Below are 27,962 nucleotides of genomic sequence, written 5' to 3'. Positions count from 1 at the left end.
ATTTTTGCCCGTGATGTGGGCTCCATCAGTCAAACAGAGTAAATACAAAATCCAATATGCACTTTGATGATAATAAAAGCTTCTCAAGCCTTTAACAAGCAGTAAAAAAAAAAACTTTTCCCCCTTGAACACAGGTGTATTAAGAATGGTAGAGTTCTGGTGGAAGAGGTATTGCAGGCACACAGCTGTATACTTGCTGGGAGCCTTCAAGGCAAGGCAACCATAATTTATGCATCACTATTTCTTTCCCCAGTATTCTTGCTGCCAATGAAAATTGGCTGTCATCATGGGAACCACATGCTCTAGTGTTTTTTTTTTTATTTCTAGCTACTGCAAACCAAACATGAAGACAACGTGGCATCTTTAAAACTGTCACGCACGAGCTTCGTAGAAGCACTACAGAACCTCCCCAGATTTTGACACAAAACATCTCTTGGCTCTGTTTGACATCTGGTGCTAATGCAACATGTCCGGCAATTTGTTTAGTTCCCCTCCTTTGAGCGCACTGCCCATTGGCATTCACAGAGCTGCCTCCATATACACAGCAACAACACTCCAGGATTTGCTCCCTGTCCCCTGTGTCCAAATGCTAATCAGCAATGGCGCCGGTGCTTCTGAGAGGGTCTCTTTTTAGCATGCAGATGGGTGCAGCAGCTCTACATGAGATGGTGTTAACAGAGGGATGCTGGCCTGTTCGGCTTCTTGGGAGAAGAGGAATTATTCTTTCATCTTATGATTGGCGGGGAAAAAGATCATGTCATTGCAAAGTAATTTCTTGAGGTTGCACTGACATTCCCACTGAAGTTTTCTGCAATCTGGTTGCCAGAATTGTTTGAAAGTCATCAGGAACTTACATTTTGTTTTCAAGTCGCTAGACATTATTGCCGTCCTGGTGTTGTTGGGCAACAGTTATCCAGGTTTTCTAAGAGACAGTGCAATGGATTACAAGACTTTACCTGTGGATAATTTTATCATAATTGTCAATGCTTCTGAATGTAATAGATTCAGAGGGTCAGAAACCGATCAGTGTGTGCTATTTCATTGAAATTAACAGTGGCCTATTTTTTGACACTTCCCCATATATCAGCTGTTAGCTGAAACTTGGCATTCACTCAACTAAGACATGACTTCACAAATTGAGTCTGCTTAAAAGTTTCTCAAAAATGTTGTCTTTTATTTGTCGTCTTTTCTTTTTTTGATTAAGTAAACACTGCAGGTGTAGGTCTTGGACAGAGATCAGTAAAAATGCAGCCAAAGCTCAAAGAAAAACTTCAAAAGACATTCTGAAAGCCCGAGGAACTGCTGATCAACACAACTTTACAGATTAAAAGAAAGAATGCTACCTTAGAAGCAAAGCATTAAATGAACAGGGGGAATTTCAGATCCCTGATTTTATATCAGTATTGTATGATAGTCTAACTTTGTCTTTCTATGATATTCATTGGTCTTTTAATTCTTTCACTGCCTTATAATTCAAAACATAGGAAGGCTGTCGAACCACCAAGCTAATTAGCCAATACTTTCTTTGTTTGTTTTTTTATGGTATTATTTGGTACGCCCAAAGCCTTTTGCTTGTCATAGTTTGTGTATGCTTTCATCTTCTGTATTTGCATAGGCATCCACAGTTTGACATTCATCATAGTTTTTCTCACACTAAACCAGAGGACGACATTATGGACAGAGCTCAAGTTTGCTTGCCCTCTCACATGACTGTTATGGGCAAAGCCATTCATATGCTGAGCAGACATTCATTGTGCTAAACAAATGCAGGAGAGTGAGAGGGATGCATGGTGACTGGCTTCTTGAATAGCTAAAAGAACTCTCAAAATCCTCTGCACACAATATCGCAAGACACACTTCAGCTACTGAAATCTAACAATTTCAAAAATCCAAAAGTTTACATAAAACTAATCTCCTTTTAGAAAACATGCAAATCCTTTAAGACAACAGAAAGAAACTTCCGTGCATAATATGCAATCTAATTTGCGACCCATTTCTTTGGTTTAACAGATCGGCAAATGGTAGAAAGTGTTTGCAAGCTAAACATAGATACTCCAATCCAATTTTGGCAAGCTGGATGAGTGCAAAATTACACTCCAAAGGGCACTCTGTATCCATGGCAATTCTCCTAATGCTTTTAGAGCCATACCCACACAAAAAGATGTCAACTCTGTCACCAAATACACATATGTAGAAAAAAGAGGGACAAAGAAACAAAACCATTTTCAGCAAAGGATTAACACAGAACAGAAATTCTTCTGTTTTTATCTGCTTGGTCAAAAAAAAAAGAAAAAAGCCCTCTCCCTACCTCCTCTTCATCTAACAAAAGATGTATGATTAGAATCTCAGTTTGGCATCATATCTTTACCACATGGCTTACTCTCCATCTGAAAGGTCTTGCCACACAGGGGCCAATATGTGGAGTTTATACGGAGCTTAAAGTCAGGGCGCTACAAAAAGAGTCTGTTATACAGGAAGTGCAGGACGTGCTCACCACAGACTCAAGTAAACTAGAAGCTGTGAGGTTTTTGTTGCAACCAGACTCCTGTGGGCCATGTCAGGAAGAGAGACACAACAAAGCTGTCTATGGGAATCATATGAGTTACCAGTAAATGGGAAAAAAAAGTCTTTCTGGAACAACACAATTGTATATTGGCTGATGAATTGTGCTGATCCAGTGTGCAGGCAGTGAATGATTGGCTATTATAGCTTTCTGCACTTTGTGTTGTTTCAAAAGCTGCCAGCAACGTGAAGTAACACTGCATGAACAGTGACTATTGAGTAACTGTGCAAACTGCAACATTTAGTTCACCGGTGAGAAATTAGTAGCTACTGCTTTACCTTTACAGAACATATATGTTGACAATTTCAGAACCCAAAATCCTTCTACTAAGATGGCTGATATCACACGGTTAAAGAAGAAATTAGGAATATGCAACAACATGAATTCCTGACTGTTGAATGTCTTGAAGAAAGTATCAGAAAAATAATATTTCATGTATTTTTTAATCATTGTCCATTAAACAATACTGATTTTATGTCAACAGCCATGGCAACCACTGCTCCCAATGCCTCAGAAAGGAAAGCAACAATTGGCTGTACTAAAAGTTAATTTGTATAACTGGTCATCTGGATGAAATGTAAAAAGAGATACAAAACACTGTGCGATTGAAATAAGCTGAAATAAGCTTTTGATTATATTTTTAAATATTTATTTCTCATACAGTTTAGTTCTTTAATTGGTTTTTAACTATATGGTCTCATTCGGAACCGACAACGAGCAACAGCAAAACCATTATTTCCAGCAAGCTTCACAATTAGTTTTAATTCAACTCAACACCTTATTGCTTTTTTGTTTGCTTGTTTTTCTCAGCTATTGTTCTTTCCCTCGACACATCTCCGCAGAACATTCTACACTCCTCAGCAAACGTTCTATTGAAGTCTTGCTTCAGAAAAAAACACAATGTTTGACAGTGGAAGTTATTCCCTTGTTGTTGTGGGGAAAACAAGTAAGTGAGAGGCCTTTGGGTTCCTACTTTCCATATTCATGGAAACTTTTGTGTGAAATGAAGTAAAATAATTAAATCAAAATGGTTTTAAACTTTATACAAGGCAGTGATTCTTTTTAATTTTAATATAGTTTAAAGTTTTTTGTTTTTAATTCTACAATAATTACAGGAACCTGGGATAAAACTGGAATTCTGCTTTCAATCTATGTAATATAAAAATTACAATTTTATAAAAAGCATGCTGCAGAGAGTTTAATCAGCCATCTTGATAACAAACCCTTTGGTTTCATTAAAAAATATATATTGTTATTCATAGGTATGTATAGCTTTCCCCAGTGCATTATAAGCCTGGTGGGCCACCAGGCTTTACTTGCTTCCCCACCAGGCTAAGATTACTCATTTATTCAAGTCTTTTTAAAATGTTAACATTTTTTAAGACTTTTTAGTTGGTGTTCAGGTATTAATCTTCCAATCTTTCAATAACACATAATTATCAAGTGATATTTTCAAATTTCCTGTCAACTTTTAAAAAAATTAACTCAAAAACACGGGCCACTGGATGAATGACTACACTAGAACCTCAACCACTAGGCTTAGCAAGTTTTTTGGGGGAAACATTGGTATGAAATGGAAGTGAGTTGTAATAAAATGATTATGGGTGAGTTCAAAAGAGTGAGGAAACCTATACAGAGTCAGTTGTATGAGAGACTTTGTGTTTTCACTGCAGACTTTATAAAAATATACAATACTACTCAAACAATCATAATAAGAAAACATTTTTGCACAACACCTTAAAATCGGCAATGCACAAAGTTTTCTGTTTGCTATATGATAAGGAAGTAATCAGATAAGAAAATCCTTAAAATTATGTAAGGTGCTATATCAGCACAAAATATAATGAATATTATGTACTTATTTATTGTATATCAGCTTAGATCTGTCCAGATTCCAGCCAAAAAAAAGAGCTAAATTGCACTAAATGATGTCAATCAAAATCCAGCTACAAAATCAGAAAAGAAAAGTGACGGGGTGCTCAGGCAATCTGCCACCCCCTCACGGTTCCAGAGCATGCAATCTGAAAGTGTCACAAAGCTGAGGAGAAAGTAAGCTGTGAGAAAATCTGCTGCAGGTGTATGGAGCCAGCATTGTTTACGGCTGATGAGTGGCACCTCGACATTCACGCCGCACAATAGGCCTCTCCTACAGTTCTCTCTTCCTCATCATCCTCCAACAGCTCCTTCCACTCCACCCCACCTGTGTCTGTGAAAGGTCAGCGTGGAGGAGGGTCTTCACCTCCCTTCCCTCCAGTCCTCCAGACCTATAGCTCCCACTCCACAATCATCCCAAACACTGGAGCTTGGTCCCAGGAAACTCAATCAAAGCGGGCTTCAGAGAACTAGAGACCTCTTAAACCCCTCCATTGTCTCCAGAAGGTTTCCCCACACCACGGCAGGTCCATATGTAACACTGTAAGAGGAGTTGCTCATTACTGCCTGTCCTGTCCTTTGTGTCTTTTGTATTCCTGCCTGAAGAATCCAGTTGCCCAGCTGGGCCAATAAAAGAGACCACAAGGGTATGGAAAAAAAGAGAGAAAAATAGAAAAAGGCAATTAATTTGCTAGCAACAGGAATGACAAGATGCATTTGTGGAATGTGAGATCCACCTTGGTCTTCTGATATCAACAAACAAAACCAATTGAAACTGTTGTTTGAAATCTGATTTGGCAATATAGGTGTCTTTAAAGGCATTTGTTGCTAATTTCCCCTTCATCCCACAAGTTAGAGCACTTCCTGATGGACACACCACACCACAATGTGGGTGAATGTCAGAGCAATCCATTATCACATAAAGGAAGCACTATGTAACAGCCCCCTTCTCTTTCCCCTGGCCCCTCCCCAGCTCTTTTCAGATACAGCAGGTGAATACAAATTATTTTCCCTTCGCTGCTTTCCAAAAGGACTCACCATCCAATTTTAGACAAACAATAGTCCTTTCAAACTGTGAGCAAATCAAATTGTAGTTTTTTTTTTTTACTATTGTTGAAGGAAACAATCAGGAATAATACCAGTGGTGAGAAATGGAAGAGATTTTTCTTCCCCCCTAATATGTTATACATTTGTGTTTTATATCTGCAAATGACATAAAATAGTTTGTATAACTGCTAAATTGCAACAAAGTATTTTAAAAGCCCTGAATCTGATTTTCTCAGCAGTATTAGGTGAAGTGTCCATTTTGTATTTCCTAGAAATGCACTGATAAATCACATGGTGCTCAAAATCTGGCAATTTTAAGCTTGATTGGCCTGGACCAGTGAGGGTTCAGTCAGAAAATACCTAAAAGTTACTATGTCACATTAGCAACACATTGAAAAAGACTTATAAGGCAGAGGATGCTGACCAAATATATCATGCTGGGCTTTTTGGAGGTTTTCTTAGATGGTTAGCCTGATAAAAGGGTCAATTATACACAATCAAATCCACATTAGAACCAGGATTTGCCCAAACACACAAGAAGAAATACAGCATGCCACCTATTATGTTAATGTGTATCTCCTGCACTGATCCAACCATTTGGGAAAGTCTGAAAGAGCTTTGATTATATTAGCTTTAACCTTTATCAGCCTATTTCCAGCAGGGATGTATTCTCAACAAACACATTTATCTGCTTTACAACTCCAGGTGAAGCAGACAAACAACCAAACATCAAGGAAAAAAGTCCTCTTCACTTTAGATGTCCCTTCCAACAGCTTTTGAGGGGATGTAGAAACCTGCGACTGCTAAACAAAAATGAAACAACAGGGAAAATATTGCCTCTCTTAAGCAGCAAGCAGATGACCCCATTTCATTTGAGTTGCTGGATTCATGAAATTAAAAAGGGTTTTGGAGATTAAAGAATAAAACAGGAATTCTCTGGTGGGAAGTAGTTGAAACCAACTGCTGGCGCCTCACAGAGACCCGTTTCTGTACGTCCCGTGGGTACGAATGATTGAAGAAATTGAGCACTGAAGACACTAATGCTAGACAAAGAGTTCCCACAAAAGAACTCTCTTTACGTTTTGTGAAACTCTTTTTGTAAGTTTACACAATAAAAAAAACACGCCAGGGACCTAAAGTATAAAAAAGGCTTCAGGTTTTATCAGCTTTTCTCCAATTTATCTATCACTGAGAGTTTGAGTGAGCGGTGCTTTGCCCAGGGGGCGTTGCAGCTCAGACAAACACAGCTCCATCACTAAGGATCATCTGACCCCATCAGAAGTAATGGCCCCAATACAAACTGCTCCATCAGCCCTCGTAAGTTAAATAGTGATTCCAGAAAAAAAAAAAAAAAAAAAAAAATATATATATATATATATATATATATATATATATATATATATATATATATTGCTCTCATTTAACACTAACAGTCCACCCAGCTTCCGCTAATAGCCTCCGTCCAGCGTTCAGAGGGATGGGGCCAGTCTCTAATGCAGAGGAAGCCTTCTCTGAGTGTCGGCTAATGGTTGGGTGAGGGTGTGGAGGAGCTTATTCAGACTGCCTCTAGGAGTCAGATAATGTACATAAACATGCTGACACAATCAGGTCCAAAAGTCCTGCTGGTCTGGGTGATCAGAGGAGATTCTGCTTGTCCATAAGTGAGTCAAATAAGGTTGAGGAAGACGTGATTTCTTGAGGAGACAATCCTTTAGAAAGAAACAGTTCAGGAAGGCATGTTAATTTACTCTAAGTGATTTTCTTAGACAGCTTTTCAAATAATTTCATTTAATTTCTCCTCAATAAAGCAATGCATTTGAAGGCACAGGCTCCTTTAGACCAGTGTCATGTTTTAAAGTCTGCTGTGTCCTTAGCAGTTCTACAGCTGAGAAGAATCAATATAAATATATACAGACATGAACTGATCCATCCGATGTTTAATTTGTTATTAGCAGCCTTGCACACATAAATACGACTTGAGACTTTGGTGAAAATTGCAGCACTAAAGGTAAAAGTACCTGTGTTACTTATTCATAATTGATTTATAGAAAACAATGACGAAAAACACGTGCAGATATAACAGTGCCTGTCAAATGTCATAAAAACCTGAAATACTTTTATAATAAAACAAGAAATGTGAATCCTCTCGGTGACTTAGATGCGATGTGCTGATCCATGTCATTGCGAAATGAACCAATAACACAAAATAAATGGAAAAATAGCATACTACTTGATGTAATTTACCACGCAGAAGAAATCTAAATACAAACGTCTGCGTGCTGCTTGCTTTTTCGGCGTGCTGTCACATTGCATCATTTACTCTTCTTCTACTTTCCCAGCAGAAGAGATTTCTCATTAGAGTCGGCTGAGAAGCAGGTGAGCCAGCGGTTACATCTAAATTCAGGCATTTGTATTCCACGCCGACACCCGGGGAGCCGCCTGTTTACAGTGATGAGCATATATAGGCTTGGTCTTGCACCGAGACTCTCATAAATCATTTGGTTTCTTAGAAGGCCATTCCAAACACCCAGATCCAACCAGCTTCAGACAGCAGCAGGACAATCATCTCTGTCCCGAAGCCAAGTCGATACCCATGCACAGACAAATCAGACTTCAGGACTGAAGAAAAACAAGACTCCAAGGCACTTTGATGAAAACTATTTTTCACTTTCTGCATAAATAGACATTCTTCCTTGCAAAAGGAAAAGGATGCCCTCATCTAAGCTAATCTGTTTAATTATTATCTGCTATGTTTAAGTGAAATATTCACCTGTCTTAACATTTCCTTTTCTTTTGTCTTAATTGGAAATTAAAAAGAGAAAAAGATCAAGAAATAGATTACCCATATGAAGCACTATTTCATTCTAAACGTTGTCTTAAACCTTTCATTACAGAGATAAATGAAAATACTAATTTTGATTATGCATGCATTTTCATCCTTTAAACTGGTCAGTCGTAAATTTAAAAATCTGAATAGGTCATTAGTATTACCAGATTGCAGAAACAACGACACTTTTCAAACTGTAAGCAGTTAAAGAGAGAAAAAAAAGACTCAAAGTTAAACATATTTAATATCAACGAGGTGTTTAAATGTCACAGGGAGATCAAAGAAACGTATCAAAAAGAAGCTGTCCTCTGTGACATTTTATCACATATATCTGTTTAATTTAGGCTGCAAAGAAAGACAGGGATGAGCTGCAAATAAGAGAAAGGCAGAGGATATTGATATTGAGTTTTGGAAAGTGTTTTGGAACATGTTGGAGTTGCGAATGTTGGCAACTTTGTAAAAATCTCAGGAATAAATAGGAATGCTCTTTTAGTAACGCTTGCTATGCTAATCACTATAGCTACTCTCAAACACTGTGTGTCATCTGCTCTGCTTTCAATTGGCAAGAAAATATTTTTGAATACTTTTCTTATGATTTGTAAAAAGAAGCTCTAAAATAGAAATAGTCTAAAATCACCATCGGTTTTTAAAAATATTACAAAGTCTGAGCTGAAAAAGCAGCTAAATCCAAACACTCCATTAAATTTGGATAATCAACTATGTTTCAGATTATTGCACAGAAGGTGAGAATGGAAGTTAAAACTAAGCACTGAGGAAGATTGAGCAGATGAGAGGAACTAAGAGGATGGAGATACGACCTCAGAAACAAAACAGACATCCCCAGGCTGTCAAGTTTGAGTAAGCATCACACAAAGCCAACCTTCTCCAGCATCCCTGAAAAACGGTGAAGAAGAGCAGATCCCCGTCGAGAGGGGCCTCCACAACCACTTTCTCACCACTCCGCCTGTTTTCGTCTAAAGCTGTCTTTGTATTCACCCATTCATCTGTTTGTTTATTCATGTCCCTCTTTCTAAAACCAGTTGTCTCGTCCTTGCGTGTCCCTGTCCTGATTCTGCTTCTCACACAACCGCAGAGACAGAAAAACAAGCACATCCACTGACACCTTCTTTCTCCTTGGCAGTAGACACAACGTGCACGGGGAGGCCTACTGAATCAGTTTACAGTCAGAGAATTGCCAGGCTCTCATCAAAAAGACACCTCGGAAAAATCTTGGTGCGCTCGCCCAAAACGACGTGTGCTAGGAGTGGCCCAGGGGCCCGACGTGACTGTGTGAATCCCACCGATCATCTTGATCTCTGAAATTCAGCTGCTTTACCGCCAAATGTGTGAGAGAAGATGGCCAGTAGCAAAAGAAGGACCCAGTCTGAAAATGTAAAACTCCAGACAGATTGAGAAAGAACCAAACATGGAGAAGCAGCTTTCAGTCTTTATGCACCACAAATCTGAAACAAGCTGCCGGAAAACTACAAAACAGCCAAAACGCTGAGTTCTTCTGATTAGTAGTAAATGGAACATTGCTCAATATATTTTATGTGTGTTTGCTTGATGATTTTGATTTGATTAGCAATGTTTATTGCTTGTCTCATAATTGGTGACTGTGTGATGTTTTTATAACGTAAAGCACTTTGAACTGCCTTGCTGCTGAAATGTGCTACGCAAATTATTTTGACTTTTTTGGCACTTCACATATGTACTCAAATGAAGTTCTCAGCAGAATTCATGTACCACTGCCTATAAACCGAATATTTCAGTGATGTAAAAAGCTTTGTTTTGCTTCATTATAATCCATTGTGTATTCTCACACATTATCTCTTTAGGGGAGGGTCAGTGGACGTTTTTGTTTGACTGAAAACACTGGAGACATGCTAGAAAAGAGGGAGGGACATGATGCAACGAAAAGCCTGCCAGGATTTGATGGAGGCATGTTGCAACTCAAGGTCAGTATTGTTCTCAGCATGGACGCTTCTTTTAGTAGAAGTAAAAAAGAAAAAAAATGAAATTCCCAAATCTCACATTCTTCTAACATGCCTTCTGTAGATACACCTTTGGCCTTCCAGAGTCTCTCTGCTTTCAGTTTTATCTTTAGTACGTGAAAGACATGGTTAGTTGGAGAAATACCTAACCTCCCTCTCTGTTGAATAAAATCAGAAAGCATGTTCTCTTTTTGTTATATTAAATATTCAACTTGCAACTAAAATGAATTGCTTCAAAAGGAGACATGAAATCTCATCTTCTCTTAGCAAAAAGCAATTTCATACAGTCACAAGTGAAATATAATAAGAGTACTACCAAGGCTCATAAATGGTCTTTCCATTTATGAAAAGACCATAAACCACCAAACCTCGTTTATAAACCACGAAACGAGGTTTGGTGCTTTATGGTCTTCAAAAACTTCCCCTATTCTAACAAGTTAGTTTTTGGAGAATACAGTAATAGACCAATGGTCTCTAATTTATTTTTTTTCCAGTAATCAGTTGTTAAGATATACAGTAGCATGAAAAAAGTATTTGACCTGAAACAGATGTCTCCCATATTTGCTTTTTGGTCAGACTTTCATGTTTCAGATTAAACACTGCATGTCAGGCAATAACCTGCTATCCAAATCAATCTAGCCCTATATTAAAATGTAAATTACCCTTTGATAAAAGGGCAGAAAAGCAATAATGACCTTTTTTGAATTAACTATGATTAACATAATTTTTTTTGGGGTGGCTGATTTCAATTTCAGTAGCCACACCCAGGTCTGATTACTGCAGAGTCAAGAAACCCCTTAAGCAGGACTTGACTGATCTCCAATAGCTGCACCTTCGACGCAAAAGTCGACCTTTTTGAGAGGTATGTGTCTGTTATGTCTGACGTTCAAATGACACAGCATTTCAGAAAAATATTCTACAAATAAACATCAAGTTGGTAGGGTCAAAGTCTGGAAGTGTTTTGATTCTTCAGGACCCGGATAACTTGCAGTGACTGATGTAACCATGAATAGAGAGTTCAGTCACCAGCAAACGTCAGCTCATGTACACTGGAAGTTTTATGCAGCTGCACAACCATCTAAGTCATACCAGTGAGACCACATTAAAGGTGTTGGAGTGGCCTAGTCAAAGTCTGGACATAAATCGGACTGAGATGCTGTAGCATGACCCGAAAGGCTATTCTGGACCAAAAACCTTCCAACGTTATGAACTGAAACAGTTATGCAATTACTTTCCCCCTTATGGCAAGATTGGTTTGTGTAGCTTTGTTTCCTTAGTACCTGTAATCATTATTTGAAAAATGTTTTTTGTATTTCCTCTGGTTTTCTTTGACTCATGTAAAAATTTGACTGGTTATCTTTGAAACTGTGGAATTCACCATTACTCTGGCTCAGTTTTCTACTACTTCTTCCACATGCTGCATCTTAATTTCTCTGTGATTTCCATTTATATCCAAATCTGTAACAATTGCGTCCAAAATCAGTTTATATCAATCCAACACAATTCAAATATATATTTAAATTCTGATATGTTTACATGCACTCCCACTCAGTTTTGATTCTATTACAATGTAGTCGAATTCAAATGTGAAAGTGATGGAAGTATAAGAAAAGCAGCATTTGCATTAACATTTGTAACATCTTCAAGGTCATTTAAAACGGAATGATTGAACGATTCCAGCTTCCTCCAGTCGCATATTGATGTGCACAAGGCACTTTACCCCAACTTGCCTACTGAGCTACACATCTGTGTTTAAATAGGTGGGCAGGGATGAGTGTGAAGGGGTGAATGTGGCTCTGGTGTAAAGTGCTTTGAGTGGTCAGTGTGACAGTAAAACAGTTTACCATTTCTGTTTTAGATAGATTACATTATGCAGCATATATAGAGGTTATCTGTGATAAACCATAAAACAACTGCTTCAAAGCTGCTTCCACTCTGACTATCCATTATTTCAGCTCTGTGGTATAAATTAAGATTTTAAATGCTGTCCACTGCTTATAAGATACTAACTGCAGATAATAACTCAACAAGACCCCAGTTCAAAAAACTTAAACCAATATTTTAAGGCCTCTTCACTGTCAGATAGTACTTGGTGTTTGTACATATCCCCACACATCAGATTCTCAACATAATGTTTAGAAATAAATCTATTATTCATTTTTGTTTTAGTTACCTAAATTTACTAAAATAAAATGTAAGAATTAGAACGACTAAGAGTCCAATACTATTCTGATGTTAAATTATCTCTAGTATCAGAGAGGTTTTTTTTTTTTTTCCCACCCATCCCTATTTGGCATCCAAACACAGAAATACGGATGCCACACTCCCGAACGAGCATGTGAGAGAAACTGGTTGAAAGACAGCAGCTCGGAGGTAAACAGAAACCTCTGCGGCTTTCTAATGGAGGGTTCTGGCCCTGAATGCAGCTGTTCACAATAGACGCTTCACGCCTCACTGTGTTTCAAACCACAAAATTCAGTGTGCCGCTCCCGAGTGTGGTCCTCTGTGACTCGGCCATTGAAAACTGTAGACTCAGCCTCTCTGGCCCACAGCACACATTCACACTGCCACAGCGCAATGACACGGGTGAAATGGAAAGAATTCAGAGACAAACGGAACGACGGAGAGGAAAGCAGAGGCAGAGAGGAGCGCAGCAACAGGCATGTAAATGGATGGGCCCGGAGTGAGCCCCCACCAGCATAAATAAAACAAGTGTAGCACCAACACAAGAGGCAGATTAGCTTCGAGCCAACTGAGTCCCTCGGCACTGAGCTCTGCTATGCAGGGCTCCCCGCCTGACGCAGCGCGCTGCGAGGCTGACGTGGGATCCCTCCTTCACAACCTGCTGGACGGTGGACACACATCACTCCATGTCACCTCACTCAAAGAGCATCAGATCAACTCCCCGCTGGATCATAGACACACTTTCAGAGCATCACAATGAGAGGGGGAAAGCCAAAGGTCAGAAAGGGTTGAAACCAGTTCTCTGTAACATCTTAAGCTTCAGAGAAAATGTTTTCATTATGTCATGGAAAGCCACAAACTCTGATGTATTTTATTGGGATTTTTATGCAAAAGACCAGAACAAAGTAGCAAATAAATATAAAGTGGGAAAAAAAATTATACATTTTTGAAAAAGTTTTTTTTTTTTTTTTTATCCACTAGTTTTTAAGTAGACTTGTGGATAGTGTGGAGTGCATTTGTGTTCAGGCCTCCTGAGTCAAAACTTGTAGGATTACAAATTGCAAGCTTAACATCTTGCCACATAATGTGAATTGGATTTAGATCTGGACTTTGACTTGGCCATTCCAACACATTAACTCTGCATGTTCAGACTCATAGCCCCACTCTCAAGTCTTACGTGGCCTCCATCCAGCTTCTTAATAACACTTCCCAACTTTCCTTGCCCAAAACTGTCACCCTATGTTTCACAACAGGAATGGTATGTCCAGCTTTGGTCCCCGATAAGAGTTCAAATACTGCTTTGTGAGATGTTCAAAGCTTGATATACAACTCTGTAACCCAAACCTGCTCTAAATATCCCCAACTCTGGCACTTTGCAAGATGAGTTTCCTTGGTTATAATGATGTTGCTTGTTTGCTTATGTTATGTAACAAACCTGTGAGGTCCTTCCAGAACAGATGTATTTACACTGAGCTCAACTTCTACACAGGTTGACTTTCTCTAATAAATAGGTGACTTCTGAGCAGATGGTTCTATTGAAATGTAATAATGAGGTGTAATTTAAGTATTGTAAGTACAATAGCAGATATAGATCCGCATTTTCCTCTATCTGCTTCCAACACTCTACAGTAGCATCATTGGAACTATAATGTTCTCCAGGGTCCACCCTAATGACTGAATATTTCATTAAATCTTTGCAAAGAATTATTGCATTTCAGTCTGTTGTGATATTAATGTTGCATATGCTAAGTCAGTGATGACAATACATTTGCTATGCATTTTCCTGTCCTAACTTAAATGTGTTTTTTCTTCCACTTCCTTATCACAGACCACTTTGTGTTGGTCATTAACGTAAAACTCCAATAAAATACGTTGAGGTTTGTGGCTGTAATGTGAGACATAATAAGTAAATGTTTGAAATTTACAAAAACCTTTTCCACATCTGAGAGTGCAAAGCCTTTCCCACCTCCACACACTCCACTGTGAGCCATTATGTTGCTAATAGGAGAGGAACAAGGCAAAGTTCAGGCTCTTAGGGATATCTTAAGATTTATAAGTACTAATGCCCACTATCTCAGCAGTGGGCGAGTGGTGACAGGGTTTGTTACACTGAGAACCAAAATGCGCCAAAAACACAGTCGAAACCATTGTGATTTCATGCTAATCCTCACTGCCAAAACTCTCCGCCAGCAGACAAATGGCAGTCAAGCAAGCAGTGACCTTTGCCTCACGGCTAGGTGAAAAAAAGCAGGCATCCCAGCAGACCTTTAAAAGAGAATAAGAAAGGTTGAATAGATGTATGATGACTCATACTGTAAGCTCCACAGAATGGTGTTGGTATTAATATCTTTTCCAGGCTTCCAGCATCACAGATGAAGACACTGAGGCTGGGGAGAGCTTCACAGTGTCACAGCCGAGTGACATCTGTGTGTTTACATCCTGCGGGACTAGAGTTGGCTTTAAGGAGAGTTTAATGTTTAAAAAGGACGGAGGTTCATACAGTTTTAGAAAATGATAATATCAGAGAAGAGTGTGATGTGATACAGAAAAAAAGAGTGAAAAAAATGTTTTCAGCTTACCAGAGGAACCCAAATACTCTCGCTCTGCTTCCTCTCTGGGTAGATGTCTGCTTCTTCCTCCTATGGGGTTTTTCTTCAGTCTGGTAAATTCAAGAGAATAAGAAATTTCACTTTAACTCACAACATTCAGATTTTTTTTTTTAGTATCAGGACTTCAAAGCAGCCAGAAAGGAAAATTCAACCTATCTTAAAAGATTTCTCAGTAGGAAGTTTTGTACATCTTCTTCTTTATACAATGGGCTTACTTCTCTCTATTTGGTTTTATTACAATCTGCAAGAAAAATCCCTTTCACATTGGAAATCTATTCAGCCCTTTGTCACATCAAGGGCTCCTCCAACATGAAATCTTCCCTCATCAAAAGGCTCTGCCTTTTTTAAAGAACGCATGTAAACTGCTGTGGGTGTGTTAGGTCTTTAGAAATGTACTAAAAACATACATGACTGTGAAAAAAAAGCAAACACCCAACCTGTGTAAACCTGTGTGATTTTGGACTCTCAGACACAAACAGTGTGTAGTCCAAGCTGACAAAGGCCCACAGCTGGCAGACATCTGTTACTCCTGTTATTCTCTTATATCACTTATCTCTTCTTTTTTCCACTGATTTGTCATTCTTTACTGCAGTCTTGAACCAATCTTTTTTTTCTCTTAAACTCGTTTTCAATTCGAAACAATCCTACTGTCTTAATTTTCCCTCCTAACTCCTTCTCCCCCAGTGTTACCAGCCCTCCATACAGATCCTCTTCTCTCACTTGATGCCATCTTTTTCATTTCCTCACCTGCGTCTCTTCACTTTCGCTGCTTTGAGGTTAGGACTACATGCAGGGACATGAGTGTGTTCAGAGAGAGGAGTACACATTTAAGATCACTGTAAAGATATGTTGGCATGTCTAAAATCAAGTTAATTAGTTTTTTTTCCATTACACACCTATTTTATTTACGTAATTTCAGAAAAAGTTATTGTGCAAGAAATAGAGATTCTTCAATGATGACAATTTGAAATTGACAGAATTATACTATATGTTTTAAGTGCTTTGCGAAAGTATACATACTCATAACATGTAATTCACCATTTCTCAATACAACCACATACCTTCACATATTCTATTGGTATTTTATGCGATAGATCGAATAAAAGGTAGCACACACTTTGACTCTAGAGAGAAAAAAACCTACATGCTTTTAAGTTTTTTTGCAAATAAAACTGAAAAATGTGAAATTGAATAGATCATTCCATAGCTTGAACATATTTTGAGATAAAACAGCTTACAGTTGTTGTTCTGCTTGAAGATGAATTTGTCAACAGATTTTTTACAACCTCTAGAAGGTTTTCTGCTAGAGTTGTCTTGTATTTAACTCCATTCATCTTTCCATTTGTTCTGACCAGCTTTCCTGATGAAGAATAAAAGTCCATAGTGGTGGAATCTCCAGCAGTCAATTTTGCTCTTGTCTGCCACATGTTTGTTTTTGACTTTGAAGTGGACTTATGGCTTTCTTCTATGAGTTGAACAGATGCAGTGGATTTTATTTAGGCATATAAAGTTATGTGGGGGCCAAGTACAAAAAAAATTCCCTTAATTTTGGCTTGGTGAATCTTATCAAATTCAAAAACAGTACACTGCTATGGTAAAGTTATTTTTGGTTGACAAAAAGTTCAAACTTTCAGTGGTGTATGAATACTTTTGGAAAGCACTGCAAATGTCGAGCCAGTTATCAAAAGACTTGTAAGCACGGAGTTATAAAAAGGATTGCATCATCTCTTTGATCTCTTTCTGTCACGTCTCGCCCACATTGTCATGCTTTTATCTGTCCTCTTCATTCCAGCTTCCTGCACAGTCGACTGTGGGAGATTTGTCTTGACCTTTCAGACACCACAGCAAACAAAATAAACTACAAGAGCAGTTCATAAAATACAGTTTCTTTCAAAACAATCTGGAGAAAATTTTTATTGCGTTGCTATTTGTTATGCCCAATCCTCTAGCATCTTTTCCTTACAGTATTTCATGGTGAACGCAGACATGCTCCAAGAGATTGACTGGCAAAATGATTGAAGAGCCCAATCCAATTTAATTCTAGAAAAAAAGCTTATCGACTTCAGTCTGCCGCTCAAAATAAGAGTCTGGAGGCCCAACAGAGAGAGAACCAGCGTTTCCACATGGTTTAATACAAACACTGCTTTCTGTGCTGTCACACAGATGCTATTATCAGCTGCAGGTTTGCAGGTTTCCTTTGCTTTAGTTCGCTGCGCATCCAAAACTTATCAGATTTTTTTTTTCCATTTTCCATTCCCAAAACCTTACATTATTTATTTCAACCAACTGTGCAATTCCCTGACTTCAAGAGCTTAGGTGTAGTTAATACATTTCTGCTTACAAAAAGACAGGAAAAAAACAACAAATATAAAAGGACGTTCTCATAGACTTGGATTTAAGAGGTTTCTCACCCAGATTTTAAAAACACTGACATAGATGCTTTTCTCCTCAAATATCCTCTTTTATTATTGCTGACACCATTGCTGACTTCGCAGCAGTAGAAGTACAGACGCACACCATGGTGTTCTTGTACCAAACCTAATTGATCATCCGTTCTTCTCCGATTGATTTGTTGGATCGTTGTGAAAGGCTTACTGCTGCTGAAGCCTTTAAATAAGACACAGCAATGAAATGACCTTTCTACATCCTGTTGGAGCGATCCAAATCCTGATCCCATCAAAAGCAGCCTCGCCCCACGACGTCGGGCCCGCCGTCCCACTGCCCACCTCTGCCCTCGGACCCCACAGAGCCGGGCAGAGTTCAGTCCAGATCTGCTGCCATGGAGATAAGAAGAAGGCGATGTGGTAGTGGGACTGAAAATAGCCAGACCATGTGCTGACAGTGGCCAGACTACAAAACACCTCGCAGCAAGAGACACATAGTATTCCTCAATACCTCTGAGATCACTCTCATGCCGTGAGTATTACCAGAATTAACAGGCTTTAGCAAGCTGAGAGTAAAAACACATCTCAGTCCAGTTAATAGAAAGATCAACACAAACTGAATGACTGGTGCCGATTGGATACTGCTGCTTATCATCTTTCTTCTGACAACTTTATTTTGGTCTCATTTTTGATGTTTTGATGTCGCTTCAACAATCCCAAAATTACAACTAGATCAGATTGGTAATCCATTTATGAATTTGGGATTCGTTTGGGATACGTAGCTAAATTAGTCTCAAAGATGTCAAACACACCGTGCCCTGATCTAAAGAAAATAAAGAACAGATTAGAAACAAAAATAATCTTTGAAAAATATAAAAATGTGTTTGGTGTTCTGAAACATTATAACAGTCATAAAAAATAAAAACAACTTTACAGTTTAACACTTAATATTCAGTGTTTGTGGATTTTTTGTACTTATTCAAGGAAAATCTGCCTATCCCATTTTATTGTAGCACATGTCTGATATATTTGAAAAAAATATGCAGTGTGAGAAGCAGAAATACGTAGGTGCAATGCCACGTGACATGCTTTGCAAAACAGCCAATCAAGGAGTGCCATTTATCTTCCTTGGCGCTGATTGGCTGTATCCCCAGGATGGAGATAAGGATTGTAGATTATTTACGGTAGTGCCAAGACAGTTTCCATTGCGTATGGATGCGTATTTGGTATTTAACTGTTAAAATAAGAAATTTTAAGCATTCTTAGAGGGGGGTTTCTGTATTTAAAAACTTTAGTTATTCCCAGGTGGCTGTATTCCCTACCCCTGTAGGGGTCCACTCTACCATCAAAGCACTTCAGAGATGGTTCGCTATTACTTCAGACTCTCCATTGTAGCTGGAGGAATGTATATTTCTGTTCTTTTGGTATGCCGAAAGGATCTTCCAGTTTTGGGCCAACGGTAGTGTTTGTTGAAGTTGTTTGAAGTTGTTTTTGATTTCTTTGTGGTTCCTGATTGTGAAGTGGGAGTATGGGCCTGTAAGTGGAATTGTGTGAGTGTTTGTATCTGTGTTCACCTTTGTGTCAGTGTTGTTTTCCTGGAAAATTTCTTTCTTAGTTTTAAACAGCAGGGATCTCGGATATTTCCGTTTATTCAAGGCCCGAAAAAGTATCTGTGTAGCCTCGTCTCTGTCATCCGTGTTGGAACAGATTCTTTTAAATCTAATCAGTTGTGATTTGAGGATCCCTCTGAATGTATGTCTGGGATGGAAGCTATTTTTGTGTAGGAGTTGATGTGAGTCTGTAGGTTTGAAGTGTATCTTGGTGTCCAACTTTCCAGTTTTGGAAAAGCCTTGTCCTTTGTAAGTGATTGTGTCAAGAAAAATCACTTGTTTGGGGTCAATGGTAGGTTTTACCTTGATAGATGGGTGGTAGTTATTTAAAGTTTGAATGAATTGGTCCAATTCTTCCTGGTTGTGGTTCCACACACCCCAGATATCATCGAGATATCTATAGTAGGCCTCAGGTAATTTCGTGCATTTTTGGAAAGCCTCCTCTTCCCATTTCGCCATATACAGTATATGTTTGCATATGCCGGCGAGAATCTCTTCCCCATGGCTGTCCCCTTGACCTGCAGAAACCATTCATCCCCAAATAGAAAATCATTTCTTCCTAGGTTGATTTTGAGAAGCTCTAAAATTATTCCATCTGGTCGAGTGGAATCTGGGTATTTTTGAAGGCATTCCCGGATCGCTTCCAATCCTTTAGACCTTTCAATGTTTGTATATAGACTCTCCACATCCATCGTGAATAAAAGGCTTTGTTCCGTAATGTTGTGTGTGCTTATTTTTTGTATGAAGTCATATGTATTTTTGATATAACTAGGATGTTTGTTAGAAAGAGGATTCAGATAGTGGTTAAGTAATTAGGCCGAGCCATAGGACTCACTGCCACAGTCCGAAATAATAGGTCTACCTTTTGGTATATGAAAGGGTTTTGTCCATTCAGCTGGTTTCTTGTGTATTTTTGGGAGGAGGTAGAAATACCTGGGCCTAGGTGGGTCTGTACTAATCAGGGAGAGTAGTTGTTTACGGTTAATATGTTTTTTCTTGTGGAGTTGTTTTAGAAGGGTGTTAATTTGGACCTGTGTATTTGGATAAATAGGTTCCTCAAGGGGTTTATAAACTTCTGTATCCCCCAGTTGTCTCATAGCCTCAAGTGCATAATCTCCTTTGTCCATAATGACAACTGTAGATCCTTTATCTGCCGGTTTTATGATAATCGCATGGCGGTTTTGGAGCTCCTCCAGTGCTTCCTCTTCCTTTGGGGTGAGGTTGGCTCTTTCAGGTTCAATCGGTATCTTCCTAATGGTTCTTTTATCTTGCCGGATAAGTTCTAAAATTTGGGGGTGGACCTTGTCTGTGAGTGGTTCCCATTGTGAGGGTGCCATAAAGGGTTTGGGTTCTTTGTTGTTCGTGGTGTTCTGAAAATGGTAGGCCAATTTAATTCTCTGGTGATATCTTTGAATTTGGATGTTCACGAGTTCCCTAGCGTTGGGTACCGTATTTTCCACACTATTATATATAATATATAATATTCGTTTTAATTGTTGGTAATCTCAGATAAGTGAGCGGTTTTACTTACGTGGATTATTCACGGTTTTAAGCTATTCACGGAGCGTTGTTGTTATCACTGTTAGCGATCGTTTCCACGGAGCAACGGTTAGTTCCCGTCTGAGTACAAAGTAGCCGTTGGTTACCGTTCAGAACGAGAGAGAGAGAGAGAGAGAACAGCGCGTGCGGCGCAGAGTGCCGTTCGTATTACGACTTTTTAAGAAAGATGTCCGGAAAATATATAGCACTTATTGTTAAGGATAATAATAATAATAGCAGTTAAAATATGGTTAAAAAATAATAATAGTAGTTAAAAAATGATACTAAAAATAATAATAAAAGATTTTTCCACAATAAAATTAAGGAATTAAGAATTATCAGATTAAAATTAAGTACAATTGTAATGATTAAATCCTTATAAAAATGTAAAAATTCTATAATTGATTTAGAAATTTAATTTAATTGCTTGTACATTAAGGTTAAAGTTTTTTTAATTAAAATAATTATAAGTTATTTCAAGGTTACTCCAAAATAATAAGTTAACGATTAAGAGTTAAAGATTAAAACATTAAAATACTTTTAATCCTATCAGGAATAAGGGAATTCAAAGTTTTAGGAGCCCGAAAGACTCTTAAATATTGAAGATGAGTGTTTAGATCTAGTAATGAATTGTGTTTGATGAGACTTTAAAATGGCGGATAGGAAACATGGCGGATAAGGAATTTCAAAATGGAGGGCTGGTGTCCTCCCTTTCTTTAGGATACCCTTTTCAGAAAATTGAAAAAACTATAATTTTAGTTGTGTTTTCTGTTTGATATTTTTTATAACTACATCCGTTGTGTAGATTAATTTGTTGATTTTTTATTACTGAAAGTTTGGGAAAAAGAAACATTCTTGAATTAGGAGGAGGGGAACATATTTATATTGGGTTTTTATTTTATGTGCTAATTTTTGTTTTGAGTTGGGAGAGATGTGTTAAAAACCTAGGTGTTAATTAAGAGTTACCGATTTTTAAGCTTTTTCAGTTTATTAACTTCTAGATTTATTAATTTTAAGCATTGAGGAACAATTGAGACAGAGGTTGGATAAAGAGTAGGGAAAGATATAGCAGAGGTTTGTTAGATTTGTAGATGTTATAGTGCGGAATGAGTGGGTTTTGTTGTTTGTGGGTGGGTGTAGATAGTTGTTACATCTTGCGACTCCCTGAGACTCCAACAGATAGGTGACCGAGGATCTGGTCGGGGTTAGGCTTTTCGGGTTTACACTCTTGGATTGACCAAACTCCCCCATCTGGCCCTTATTCATTCTGGTCTCCCCAAAGTATTGCACGCTCACTCGAGATCATGCATCTATCTTGAGTCACTGGGCACTATCTTATGGAGATGTATGTGCTCACGGTTGCCGGTTTGTATGTACTGTGTAAGGTGCTGGATTCTGGCTGGAAGATTCCGGTGAGTGCAGGTGCTCTGTTGAGCTAGGCCCAAGTCGAGCTTGAGTGTTTTGTTATGTGCTGTGCTTAGTAAGAGAAAGAGTGGAAGAGAGATGGTGGAAAAAGTTAGAGGAGAAGAGAAGTTAGAAAGAGATTAGGAAAGGTGGAGTGGTTAAGTTTTTAGATGTTAAGGATGTGTGTGCGTGTGTGTGTGTGTATGTGAGGAGATTGGTTAAATTAAGGTAAATGTATGTAAAGGGGTGATCATGTGTGTGTGGTAGGTTAAAGGTCATATGTGTCCGATGGCTAAAATTTAGAAATTGTATGTGTAAGTGGTGTGTGTGTCAGGGGAATGGTTATGGTTAGAATAAGTGTGTGTGTGGTTTGGTTAAAGGTCATATGGGTCTTAGGGTTGAAAATTAAAGATTGTGTGTGTAGGTAGGGGTGTGTGTGTAAGAGGAATGGGTAGGGTTAGGCTAAGTGTGTGTGTGTGTGTGTGTTAATTGATCATGTGTGTGTGTGGTTTGGTTAAAGGTCATATGGGTCTATTAGTTAAAATTTAGGAAAATTGCGTTTGTAGATAGGAGGGGGTGTTGTGTGTGTATGTCAAATAAGTGAAGGGGGTTCAACAACAGCCATATCAGCAGACTGTGTGTTTAAATTTAGTCTTGACTAATGAGAGGCAGAGAGTGGACACAGAAGAAGCATCATTAATGCCAAAAATGAGTGAAATAATTAGAATGAGAACACTCTTTCTTCCACAGCGAGGACTTCAGAGGAGCCGACATTTAGAGACACAGAAGGGTTCTGCTTGGTATTAGATGTACAGAATAATCAGGATGAGACTAAAGACAGACTTCTTCAGTGGCTTATTATCTCCTTCTGTTTTAATCTAGAAATTATCTAGAAAATCAACTACTACAATTCTTTCTGCCTCAAAGTTTAGTCTTAAATTTTACAGGTTTAATCTATAATAAACATGAAACATCTTTAAGATTAGACCCTGTTAGTACCTTTTTAAAGTAAACATATGGACATTTTTCTTCTAAAACCAGTAAGTATCAATTAACCATCTTACTACTTCATGCAAGAAGAAAGTACTTTTGTACGCCACCTGCAGATCCTACGGAGCATCAACACTTTTACTATTTACATAACAGCGACTGCTTGACCTTTGAGTAACAAACAGGAAACCTCACCTTTATGTCTGTATATATCAGTTGGGTCAGATCCTGTCAGCTTGTGCGTTTGCTGCATGAGAGGGAAGTTCGTTGCTCAAAATCCCAGCGGCTGTGTATTCCTCGATGTATCTGCTGTGACTGAGTGACAGTAGAGTGAGGAGCTGTTTCCCCTCACAAAATCAGCCTCCACTAACACACCCACCAGCCCTCCTCATCCTCCTCCTCCTCCTACGAAACCCACCCCTCCCCTCTCACGCTGGGATTAAAACAACCTTTTGTCTATCCACAATACGGGTTAAATATTTCCTGCTATCGAATGAATCAGCTACCCGAATCCACAAAGTTGCCAGGTTGGGTTTGGAGGCATGTTCGTGTGGGAGCATCAGACTTTTTTTTTTTTTTTTTAAAGAAAGTTATTTGTTTTGCATCAGAGACAAAAGTCAAGGAGAACAAGGGGAAGACAGAGCGTAACATTGGGCCATATGAATTTGGCAGAAGATTAAAGCTGACCTGACACTTTAATTTCATGTTAAGTCAAACGCCGCATAGTGCAAAAAGGAAAACAACTGTCAGCTGTGCTGATTGTGCTCGAGTCAATGGAGCCTCCTCAATGTTCAATAGAGGGTGGAGGAGAAATGGAGCAGCAACTTAAATTAAAAAAGAGGGAAAAAAAGCCTGGAAGCACATCCTAAAGACTTCCTTTCCCATACAGTTAGACACCACAGAAAGTGCTCACCTACGCCCGACAGATGTCCCCATGCAATCTAATCTAGTTGACTCTGTGAGGGGAAGCTTATTTATTGCCGACTCCTCACCAGCATTATTGTGGCCCATTTTAAAAGAATGGATGTGAAAAGTCTTTTGACGTCGGTTAGCTATGGTTGCGGAGGGCAACAATGGTTTGAGAGAATAGCTTTTCTCTGCACCCAGCCTTAAATAACACTGCTCTCAAGACAAAAGCAAAGAAAATGTAACATTATCTGCATCAAAGAGCAATGTCCATCCCATTGAAAAGTCACTTAGAGTCCTTTGTCCAAAAAGGCCTTTGCACCAAATCTTTGGACCCATTTTAACTGCATTCAACACTTTTACTCCCGACATGTAACTAAAGAGTTTTAAGGTAATCTTGTTCTTTACTTCCCACTACAATCCTGCATTAAGTTTACCACCTAAGTAATAACTTAAAACTTAGAAGAAGAAAAACACAATGACAGGAAACTCAGCTAAACCTGGAACTAATGAGTCCCGCCTCTGGTTGGTTTAGCACTTGGAGATGTTTAAACGAGCCACAAAAAAAAGAAAAGAAAGAGGAAATCCTATAGAATAAAATACGTTTTGTGTTGCAGCTTAATTTTAAAAAAAAATCTATGTAACCCAATAAATCATGTCACGAAACCCTTACCAGGTTGTTACTCTAACAAACAGCCTGATCCACAGGATTTGGAATCAATGCACCACTGAGGATATGGTGCAGGTATTTACATACATACAAATCTATTTTTTCTCTCTTGATCTGACATTAAGTCAAATTAAAATGTTTCTGTATGTTAAACTTAATAAAAGCTTTTCTATTTTTATTAACTTATTAGCTTTTCTATTTTTATTGTTCTAGTAACAAAATACTAGAGCAATAACAGAGCATTACTTTAGATAAACCTTTCAACATTTTTAAACACTTCACAAAACACCCAAAAACTCTGACTTTGTCCTTAAGCAACCTTATATGTAACTTAGCCCTATCCTTTATGTCTATTTGGAAAACCAATATGTGCTCAAAATTTACTTCCTAATTGATGTTGCTTTATTTTCACAATGCACTACACCATGTTCCAGTTGACCCAGTCTATTATTGTGAAGTACACCAGTCCCTCTTGCAGCAAAACAAATTGAAATTTAACAATGGGTTTTAATTACTTAAATTTTAATTTCACATGATTACAGTTATAATGAGGGTCTTGCAAAGTGTAATTTAGTTCTCTATGTTGCTGTGAAGCGATGGTTTCTTCCTGCTGAGTGACCTTTCTGTCCATGTTGGCTTAGGATTCATTTCACTGTGGATATTAACTCTATTCAATTCTAACTTCTTCTCTGGCTGGCATTAAATTTTGTTGCTACAAAGATACTATGTTAATAACTGGTTCCTTCTAAGGTAAGACATCAACTTATTTGTATGTCTGATGTTGTGGACATTATTGCCTATACTGTTTAAGAGTCCAAAAAGTGAAAAATGTGTGAGCATGACAAATTATAATAATTAAAAAAAAACAAGTTAATGAGTGCTAAAAGTTTTTCTTCCATTATTTGCATGATTTTTACATATTTTTGTGCTTCTGAACTGATGCAATAATCTTGAGGTGCATCTGCAATGAGCATCCCGCTGTTTCCACTGGGTGCGAATTTTAAACCTGACATTTTAAAAAACCAAAATGTTCAAATGTGATTTGAATCTCACAAAAAGCTTATTGTTGAACTGCACACATTTCACTTCCACCTACTTGCAGCCTGCACACTGCCAGAGCTCCCCGATGCTGCGGTTTTACTTTTAATTTCCTAATGAACTGCTTGTAGCCTTTTATATGTAAACTACTCAGCATGCAAACATTTCTCGGCTCTGACGTCGCCACGTGAAATGCCATTAATTTAGAAAATGTAAATAAAGGCATTCATAGGAGCAGACACTTTTCATAGATGATGAATAGTACCAAAGTGTATGGATTATTGTATGAAACGGGAGAAAGAGCCATATTTCTCCGAGCGAGGGGCGTGATTGACCAAGTCTAATGGGCATTATTTCTGCACACTGACTCTGTAGAGCGGAGACACTGGGCGATCCCCGCCGGCCCATTGCTCCTTTAGACAACACACTGAGATAGGAGCGCAGCCCTTCTTGCTCTTTGCCATGACACCAATAGATTACCAATATTTCAATGGCTACTTTTACCGGAGCAAAGTTCGTGCTGCAGTAAAACTATGCAGTCCTAACCAGAGTGTGTGTGTTTGTGGGGGTGAGTACGTGGGTGTCCATAGTGAGGGCGTCTTTTGAATTTCCTTGTCAGAAATGTGAATGGGGAAGAAATATGATTGGCTCGGGGGTGAGAACAAGGGTCCGAGTTCACAAGGCTATCAAGGCGGGGCAGAGGGACACTTGTGAGCTACTTCACTCCTCTCAGCATCAGAATGAGAAGAGAAGCATGGGTGATTTGGTTCTCTAATGTTTGCTCCTGCTAGTAATCCTCAACACTTGTCGGTTTGAACCCATCATACAATAAGGTGCTCCGTTGTGTTTCCAGGTCACGTCGAGGAGACAAATGTTTAGATGCTCTCCTGTATGAACTGATAAAGCATGACAATGACATGATAGGAATAGAAAGCACTGTCCTCAGGCAACTGCTTTCCATTGTCCTCATCCATGTCTCTATCAATTTAGGTCCTGTTAACTCTAGATTAACAAGTAACAAAACAAAGAGAAGGAAGGGGTTGAGGTTGCCGAGGTGACTGGTAATTTATTAAAGGAGCAATATGTCCAGGTCTGGCCAGAAGTTTGCATACACTCATCGTGGCCATGATAATCAGAATTACTCTGAACTTTTGGAACTGTTTTGTTTATTTTTTCAGGATATTATTAACAACTGCAATATTTGTTTTTGCTATGAATACATTTCTGGCATAACTCTGACTGGACTTTTGACTGTTCCTCTAGTTTATTAACATTGATTGGAACTAGAAAAAATATACATAAATTTTGTTTGAAGCCAGCCAATCATGCAACCAGAACTGAAAAGAAAATGGTCGGGTTAGTTAGAGAATTTACGTACATGAATTACACGAAGACCCCCAGCGAGACGGCCGTGACCTCTCCCCAGCTATTTGAAACTAAACAACACCCTGGTCCCGCCCATCGACACGCACACACCCTACAGTGACACACTGTTGGTGGAGAGCGTTGCTACTGGTTTCCATGGCACCATGAGACTCACTGACAGGACTGAAGTGTTAACACGGAGGAACACAAGACAGACGGAGAGAGAGAGGGTGCCACAGAGAGAGCAGTAAAAAAAACAAGGCAAGTGTGGTATAGAAGAGATTTACCACACGCAGTCAGCAGACCATCCCCGAGGTTAAGGACCGGTGGATATCGTATTTCTTTTTTGACTTAAAGAGCCTCACAGACACAATCCAAAACACACACAACACTTCAAGCAGCAAGAAGTCAGAGCAGCAGCAAGCACTTCTTTTAATCTCCTACGTATTTACACCTTGCAAAGTCTTTATAATGTGAACATATATCACAGAAATTTGTTTATTTTAAAATTGGGTTGTCCATCTGCAGGTTTTATATAAGCCATGTCATCAATGGTCAGCCATAAATATGCCACCCCTAAAAGTCGGTGCAAAATGAATCAGATGATTACAGGGATTTCTAAAAACCAAACATACATTTACAAAAAAAACTATGAAGAATAAGTTTTAGTAAGAAGCTGCATCAAAAACAGCCTTGAAACCCTTTTATTCTCCCATATATGTGCTTACACAGAATTACTTCTGTATTCCTTAACTGAAAAAAATGAAGTCATTATAATAGAGAGAAATTAAATCATATATATCTTTTTTTCCTTTTATCAACTTAAAAACACAAATTCAAGGACATAAAAATCTCTTCCAAAATTGTCCAGTGCAAATAATGTGCAGGTGAAAACACATGTGACAACAATCAAGCGACTTAATAATAAATACACATGAATCATAATCTGCATTTTCTTTC

At 38.5% G+C, this 27,962-nt stretch overlaps 1 protein-coding gene across 14 annotated transcripts in view; it reads right to left on the bottom strand.

Annotated features, from left to right (window-relative positions):
• Nucleotides 1-27,962, bottom strand: part of LOC114150140 (neuronal cell adhesion molecule-like) — a 98,693-nt gene that overhangs the window by 39,010 nt on the left and 31,721 nt on the right. For 13 of the 14 annotated variants that reach the window (XM_028026399.1, XM_028026381.1, XM_028026436.1 and 10 more), the window contains one exon: nucleotides 15,067-15,146. The gene's annotated coding sequence lies outside the window, so the exon portion shown is untranslated. Of the gene's footprint in view, nucleotides 1-15,066; nucleotides 15,147-23,218; nucleotides 23,349-27,962 lie in introns of those variants that run through there. The other variant, XM_028026390.1, reaches the window with a different exon arrangement.

Source organism: Xiphophorus couchianus, chromosome 2 (genome assembly GCF_001444195.1).
Source record: "Xiphophorus couchianus chromosome 2, X_couchianus-1.0, whole genome shotgun sequence".
Lineage (NCBI taxonomy): Eukaryota > Metazoa > Chordata > Actinopteri > Cyprinodontiformes > Poeciliidae > Xiphophorus > Xiphophorus couchianus.
Note: the sequence above shows the minus strand (reverse complement) of the source record. Positions and strands in the feature narration are given on the sequence as shown.